This window comes from Anneissia japonica, unplaced genomic scaffold, assembly GCF_011630105.1.
Source record: "Anneissia japonica isolate Jap-2015-1 unplaced genomic scaffold, ASM1163010v1 scaffold379_len61912_cov120, whole genome shotgun sequence".
NCBI lineage: Eukaryota > Metazoa > Echinodermata > Crinoidea > Comatulida > Comatulidae > Anneissia > Anneissia japonica.
In genome coordinates, this window is record NW_022685519.1 from 32,937 (window position 1) to 42,139 (window position 9,203).

The following is a 9,203-nucleotide window of genomic DNA, read 5'->3' on the forward strand; positions in this document are numbered from 1 at the left end:
GCCAAGGTGTCCATAGGGTCCACAGGGCCAGGCCTGTTCGACAACAACTCGTACGCCACGGCTATAGCAATGGCAGCTACTATGCATTCGGCTCAAAAGCCGTCTGGTGAGTCAAGCAGGTTTCACAAATTCCAATGAAGTAAAAAATTAAAATAAATTATAAACCTGTCCTTTAAAGCTCAAGTACACATAGTTTGCCCATATATGGGCATGATATGACATCATGCCCAAATATAGGTGTGTTAAGACATAATCATGTCCATTTATTGACAATTCATATTTGTCACAAAATTTGAGTGTGTGAATAGAAGTTTACTAAGCATTGAGCATGTTTTTTTTTTTATTAACATTTATACATACAAATTCCAATGAAGTAAACAATTAAAAAACAATTATTGTATATAATAAAAAGAATAATCTTTGAAATTCAGAATTACATTATAGTCAATACTGAGTTTGCACATGCTACATCATTTTTTAGATTGATGGACTACAATAGAAGTCATGATTGTCCTAAATTGTTTGTTACATGTCTTCTTTCAAGTTCAAGTGTACATATTCAAGTGTACATATAAATGTCATATGACATCATTCACATATATGGACAGTTATACATCCAAATTTGTCACATAAGTTAAAGTTTTTCTTGCTTGATATTTTTTGAACATTATATACATTATACATGCTGTTCGGTGATTAATTATAGATTTACCCCCACCCCCACAGGTTGTTGGACAACAGTTGTAATTTTCTACAATTGATATGATTTAAGATACCCTTTTGTATACAAAGTGTTACTCACAAAATATCAACTCAGGCATTTACTTCTATTATATCCTATCAGTCGAAAATATATAAATAAAACAAATGAATACAAAATGAAACAAAAACAAGTTAAAAACAAAACACTTCAGAAATACATGCTAGGTCCTTAAATGTGAACAACCTCATATATCCTGATACAGATGAACTTGTCAAGTAGTAATTGATGACTCCTTTTCCTCTCCCAGACCCGGAAGCTCTGATGTTATTTTTATAGCCGCATTTAATTTTGAAACAAAAAATGTGTAAGGATTTAAAATTTCAATTTTTATCCAGATTAAATATAACATTACACTATTGAAATGGAGAGGATAATCAATCCCACCCTCCCACCGACGGCCTCCCTCCCGCTAAAACCGCCGGTGGGAGGGTGGATGGAGACCCAGCAGAAAGGAAAAGAAAAAAAAAATTGGCGGATGAATGCCTCGGAACCAACAGCCAAACATGCTTTAGTTTAAGGAGTAGGTTTAGTTTCTTAGGACTACATCAATTTTTTTTTTCAAAATGCAATAGTCAAAGAGCTCAATCAGCATGCGCATAGGACCTTTTTTTTTGTATGATGCACTATACAAATCCAACTATTATCTATTATTATTAATTATATTATCTAAAACTTTCATTGAAAGGGGTAGGGTGTTTGGGCTCGCTGGCTGTATTATTTTTCTACTAAATATTATTCAGGAAACATTTATTTTGATTATAATTATTAAGGCCTATTTATTGTGCCCCTAATGTTCGGCTTTTTTTTTTTTTTTGCAAACATTGGATAGACTTCTTTTTGATATGGACTTCTTTTTGAGATGGATAGACATCTTTTCAAGGCTACATAGAGGTGTTTGAGCTTCTTTTTAATTTATTGTGTAACGTTTTATTCAATAATGAAAATACCTTTAACACAGAATAGTGTGGGAAGAAAAGAGCTAACAAGGAAACAAACACTTTAAACTTTGCTTGATCACAAAGGAAGGATGCCCACGGCACAAAACCAATTGTTCATTCCCTTTAGATTATTTCAATTTATTTATTGTTTTTCTAATTTACTTTTTCTAATTTACCATTGCTTCTTTTTAAAATGAATGCTGTAAAGTTTTTGGAATTGCTACTATAAAACAATGAGTGTATTAACTGGCATTAAATCACCTAAACTACTGCATAAACCAAGCATGTTGTAATATTTTTTTTTTTTTTGCCTTGGAATTCATGTACAGTGTAAGAAAAAAAAAACCCCTTTGCTATCTTGAAAAGAAGACCATGGGCTTCTTTCGAGATGAGCTTCTACTTGAGATTAACCATTGGGCTTCTGTACGAGGTTTAATTCAAATTCTTCCAACACACACTATAAAATAGAAACAATAATATAAGTACGAGTGGGGACCTAAATTAGAGCAAAGCTTGTGATCATTAAGCCCCAATGCAATGTCTAACATTTACATAAAATACAATAAAAAAAACACATAAAATTACCGTAATTTACGGTCAGTGGCGGACAGTCAAGGCAAGCAAGGTATGCTGTGCATACCCTGTCTAAAACAAATAAGAAAATATAGTAGTACAGTTTCTGCGTTTGATTTAACATTTCTTAGCAACAATCTTTTATATAAATCTTAATTTTTTGTAGTGGATTGCTGTAGTTTATTGGAAATTCAATGTTTGGCCTACTTTTGTATCTAGGATAAGTCATATTTGGGCCTATCACATCGTACTATCAGCTGCTTAGAATTTCCACATGGCTGGTTTTCAATATCAACCAAGCACGTATTCAGTGAGTTAATGGGAGTCAAAGCATACCATAGAGATATAAGAATACTAGAGCGCTAGCTGCAATGTATTTGATGTTCAAAATATGCAGAGCTGTGTGTGTGTACCATCCAAGATGGCTGCCAATTCGCCGACAGACATTTCGCCGACAGACATTTCGCCGACAATTTACTTTTGTGATGTGATTGATGATTCTTCGTCGTACTAGGACATTTCGCCAAATGCCAGTTTGCCGGCGGACTTTGGCCGACAGACACTTGATCGAAAGGACGTTCACCGGAATTCGACGAAATCGAATTCGCCAACTGGACATTTTGCCGACTGGACGATTCACCGACAGCCGATTCGCCGACAACCAATTCGCGGACAATTTATTTTGTGATGTTGTGATTGATGTTTTTTCGACAGATGTTTTGTTTTGTGGAGGACTGGGTAGTCATCATAGAAAGTCGTTCTTTAAAGCTATCATACATGCAGACACACTTTCAATATATTAATCATGCAACAAGATTCTGTCAAAAATATTAAATACAGGCCTATATTAAACACACGTTCATCTATATTTTTATTAAATAATACTAAGAAAATCATAAGCGACTGTAATAACTAAACCAATATAAAGGGATTTTTTTTTTTAATTTTACAAACTGATATAAAATGTAAGACAGGATAGAAGATACCAGGTGTGAATTTATTGCAAATTTAAGGAAAATTGAAATTTACGCAAATCATCTAAATATGCCACTATGTGACACATCCATCCATTAACAGATTTTGCTGTCGGCAAATTGGCTGTCAGCGAACCACCTTGTCAGCACACTGGCATTTAGCAGAATGTGGGCGAATGCTCGGCCAAGCGCCTGTCGGTGAAACGTCCGGCCACAACAAAATGTCGGCGAATTGTCTGTCGGCAAATTGTTTGTCGGCGAACTGACATTCGGAGAAATGGTATTTCGGTTGATAGTCTGTAGGCCAAATGTCTGTCTGCCAAATATCTGTCGGTGAAACATCCGGCCACGAATGTGCACGATTTTAATTTTCATTCCTTTCATGCTCGTTTTAGCTACGATAGTTTAAGAATGTGTTATTAATATGACTCATTAATGAAATAATAACCAGACTTATTTATTGTAATAATATGTATACTAAGCCTGAAGGTGGCGCTTTACTACGACGGCCATCTTGGATGGTACACATACATCTGCATTGCTTCGCCATCTTGTCAGCACTCTAGTTGTTTAATAGCTCTATGGACCACACCCTACAACACTTAAATTATGTGAGCACCATGTGGTGCGTCAGATAGCGAGAGTTTGGCCAACTTTTCACATGGGCGCCATGTTGTCACCAAACAGCGTGTGCGCGTATAGATTTATAACACTATAAAACACTGATGCTGCATAAACTTTCCTTCATTATTCTGTCCAGGAAGACAATTCAATTCTGGGATTTTAATATATCATTGTAAATATCATATATAGTCATATTTACCTAAATTTGGAATTAATTAATCAACGCGCTGTATTATTTTGAAAAGATAAAGTGAGGACGATTCTTTATTTTTCGTTAAGATTATCTTTTTGTTTTGAAAGTCTATCATCTAGTCATATACCTAGTTGCTAGCAGCCCACTATTTAGCCTAGAGAGGCTCCATCTATTTTAGGCTCTAATAATATCTTTGAGTCAACACTGCAGAGGAGAAAGGTTAGGGTGTACAGACAGAGTACCGTAGGTTTGTGAATCGTCGCCGATAATATGTTAATTTCGCCTGTAAATGAATGCATGAATGATAATATTAATAATATGAAAGTTTTCTAATTGTGTCTTGGCCTATGACTTGAATATTGTAAACTTTAATTTATGAAATAGAATATGCTGGTCATCTTCAAACCGATACAAATAGCCTAGGCCTATTTGTAAATTGTAATCTAAACAATAAATCAAAGTTGAAGAATTATTGCATTGAAAGAAATTTTTGTACAACATATGCCTTATCATTCATAATCAAGAAGCTGGCCTGTGTAAGTAAAATATCAGCATTCTCCACACTTCTGTTTATAATATTAGTACAGTAAGTTATAATATTATCATTGTTTACTGTATTATTATTATTTTATTATTATTATTCATTGAATTTTTTATTTGTAATTTGTAAAACATTTAAACGTTTTGATTTAGTGTATGTAATTTTTTATCTTTAAAATCACAATTACTGTAATTGATTTGTAAAGCACAATTGGACATGTTTGCATAGCACAGGACTCCTTGGACAGGTTTTCGCTTTTATTGGAGGGTTCAACTTTTATTTTTAATTATAATTTAAGCTACCTTTGACTGATACTTTATGTAGCTTTCTGGAAATTTAGTTATATACTGTACAAGATGCAAGATACAAGATTCTTTTATTGTCACTGGTACATAAAATACAAGTAAAATTCGTCTTCCCGATGCAAAAATAAAATTAGTATGAAAGTTAGACATATAATAAAAAATTAATCAAGGACAAAAATAAAACAGAAAATACAAAATGATACTGTACAATTATTTACAAGAGTTAGTTACTGTTTATCTATTAAAGTCATCATTGTACATATGGATTGAGTTATGAATAAAAGATCTTCTTAATCTGTTAGTATTGCATTTTATTGGACGTAAGCGACCGGATCTATTAAAGGTGTATTGCAAGAACATAGGATGTGACATGTCTTTAATTATGTTATCAAGCTTCTTCAGCACAGTTCTTGTAAAGTCATCAAAATTGTCGACATCGGAACCGATAGTTTTACGAGCAGATTTCATTGTTCTGAGTATTTTATGTTTATTGACCTGAGATAAGTTGCTGTACCATAAAATACAGTTGCTAACAAGTATACTTAATATAACACTTTTAAAAAATAATAGTAATACCTCAGCGCTGACATTGAAAGATTTGGGTTTACGTAAAAAGTAAAGACGTTGATTAACGTTTTTTACAGAGTAGCAGTGTGTTATACTTCCAGTTAAGTTTCGAGACAACAATAATTCCTAAGTATTTACGTTCATTAACGATATCAATTGTTTCCAGTTACACTAATAGCATTTAAAGGCGTTTTGTTTTGACGAAAATCAAATATGATTTCTTTAGTTTTAGAAGCATTTAGTTGGAGATAATTATCCTTACACCACGTTTCAAATCTATTACCACAATCTCTATAGGCAAGTTCGTCTCCTTGATGTATTAGGCCTGATATGGAGGTATCATCTGCATATTTAATCATGATACAGTTATCTTCAATTTGAAATTCATTAGTGTATAGCGAGAACACAATAGGGGATAGTACGCAACCCTGAGGTGCCCCTGTATTAGTGTGTAAAATATCTGACCTAAGATTACCATCCTAACTACTTGAGGCCTACTACAGAGAAAATCGGTTATCCATAGCGCAAGGTGCGGGATGACTTGCATACGTTGAAGTTTATTAAGGAGAATATGAGGTTGTAGGGAGAAGTCAAATAATATCGAGCAAACACAGGATCGAGGGTTCTCAAGGTGAGTATAGATATTATGGAGTAGAGTTATGAAAGCATCATTTACACTACGTTTCTTTGTGTAGACAAACTGAAGTGGATCAAAAAGAGATCCACATTTAACAAGCAAGTAGTGTTTTACAATAGATTCTAAGCATTTCATAGGAAGAGCAGTGAGAGCAATCGGTCGGAAATCGTTAGAGACGAAGCAGTAGATTTCTTAGGAATGGGAGTAATGGAAGAGAATTTCCAGATAGACGGAACAGAATGAAGATCCCGAGACCATTGAAATAACTTGCAAAAAACAGGAAAGTTTGTTAGCGCAAAATGTCTTAACAAAGAGGACACTCCAACTGGACCAGCAGACTTGAATAATTTAATCTTTTTGAAAAGTAACCTAACATCATGTTCATTTACAATAATGCGATCATTATCATCATTACTCATCTTGACCTCTGATATAGTATAACGTTTCTCATTATGAAAATTATGAAGTCAAAGTGAATAATTTAACAGCAATGTGCAACATTGCATCTTTTAGAAATCATTGCTGCTTGAAAATCCTTTTTATTATCATTGTAATTATGTTTATAGTATTATAGGCCAATTTAAGTACTACCTATGGTGTTAGGCCGAAGAAGTACCGAAATCTAGGCGTCGTAGTAGTAGGTGGATATTACCGCAAAGTGGGGCGGTCGGTACATGCCTTAATTTATTACGTGGATAGCGAGATTTTTCAATCGCCACGCAAAGTGTAAATAAAATCCCAAATCATCCTCCTTTTTGGAATTTAAGGAAATCGATACATTTTTGTTCCTTTTTTTGATCGATTGCAGCAACCCCAAACCGAACAACGGTATTTCACATCGGTGATGGTGCCAGTACCTGCCCGACGGAGGGGCTAAAGGCCCGCGACGGTGGGGGGTGGGGAAGTGGAGCGAATCGAGTCCAATTTGGCTGGGCGCCGCCTAGGGCCCCCGGTGGGTGTCCAGGGGGAGAATCCCCCTGGAAGCCACGGATATTTGATGATTATGGCGATATTTTATTACTTATTTGATAGGCATCGAGTTACTATAATATGACTTCATGCAGGTGCTTTCTAATGTTGAAAATCAGCTTCAAAATCGAAAACATTTTGAATAAAGCAAGAAACAAACAGAAACAGTATGGTAACCATCTAATTTATTTTCAAATCCTCATTCTTGAAAGTGAAATTATATATTTTGGAAATTTTGCATGAAATCTGTCAACCACGATGTCATGGCCGAGGTTGCTTCACCTATCACGATGTATTCCAACCATCATCAGGCTATTTGTTCCCCGACAAAATTTATCGTCTTCCCCGACCGGGGGGGGGGGGGAGGCGCCACCACTATTTCATATTATATAGCATTAATCATCTTTCATAATAACTGCTAACTTTCTACCATATTGCGTTAGTTTGTGGCTCGCCAATGTTTTGTTTTGGTGACAACAAGGCCGGTGTAAGTCATTTGATTGCGATCCACCCTATCACACGCGCGTATAGCAGAATCCCGTGAAACCCAGTTGGCCAAACTCTCTCTGATTGTGACAACCGTGGCGTCAGAATAGCCAATTTAACACGGGAATGGAAGCAGTGCTTCCAAGAGTATGTGCGCATGCTCTTCTCTCAAATCAGGACCTTCACTGCCGACATGCCAAAATCTTTGGAAGAAGTTTTTGTACTGATAGTAACATGCTTAATTTTCAACTTGGGATTAAAATTTTCCTAAATAGCTATCCATCACTTTAGTCCCATTATACTCAATCTTGGCAGACTGATGTTTTCCTGTGTGAAGATAAATATATTCAGCTATAGAAATTATAAACTATTGATATAAACCAACAATTTGATTTTTTTTCTAGAGTAAAATGCATTAGGCCTTTATAAAATTAGTACTTTTAATAAACTGTATAATATAATAGATAGGCATGTAGTGTAGATAATGGAATAATAATAAAAAGTGCTTTGATTTTGAGAAAATTGAGTATTTCTACAGAATACCAATGTATTATCATTATCCTATCATGACCTGGTCACATTCCAGAAACTTACAAGCATTAATATTGCCCCGTGTAATTTGGAGTGCAAGACAATTGATTCTGGCAAAAGTTGATGTATAGTGATTGCACGTGCAAGCAGTTTTGCTCCGTGTAAAATGGGCTTTACAATTATAGTAGTAGTTGCGGGTTACACGCAAATCTCTGCTCAGTTTTGGGATTTATATTTAAATTTTAGGCCTATATTTCACCGGGGCCTTTCTATTTCTATTTTTTTAATGGAAAGTTGAAGGTTAGTATACTTCATTATCGTCACTATAACAACTCTCTGGTATATTGTTAATATATAGAAAAGGTTCGACATATAGGGGGTTTTCTGTTATTTAAAAACCATTTTTTAAAATTTAAATTGTAACCATAATAGTTCATAATAAAAATATACTTGGTACTAAATTTACAAAGTAAGAACACAAAATCAACAGTTGTATACTTCATATTTATAATGTAACAGGCCTTCAGTATATTAATATTTTTAATTTTTAACTTCATGAACAAAGTAAACCAAATCCAAAAATTTTTATTTCATTCAGAAAACAAAAATCATTTTAAATAGGGCTAGGCCCTACATAAATAATTCACATGGTTTGTGAAATCATTGTTTTATTTCACTTAAAAATATATTGATTTTGATTTGCCTTTCTTGGACAAAACTCATTTTTTAAAACTTACAAACTTGAGAATAAAAATTCTGTGAATTTTAAAATGAGTTTTTAAAATTCACCCTGATTTTTCTTGAAATCGCCATTTCCATTCTTGACTTTCAGATTTATTCGTTTTTAATCATGTGTGTCATTATTTTTAACGACGAAATGTTCTAAGTGTTTTAACGATGAAATAAATGATGTCATATCAGTGGCAGATCCATGAATTTGAAATAGTTTGTCCAAGGGAGTCACTTTCAGTGATGGAGGGTCTATACGGTGAAATGAATGGCAATATAATTATCTTTTAACAATACGGCCAACTCTTATTTAATAAGAGGACGGAGACACATACTGAGCAGGGGCGGATCCAGAAATGTCCAAAAGGGGGAG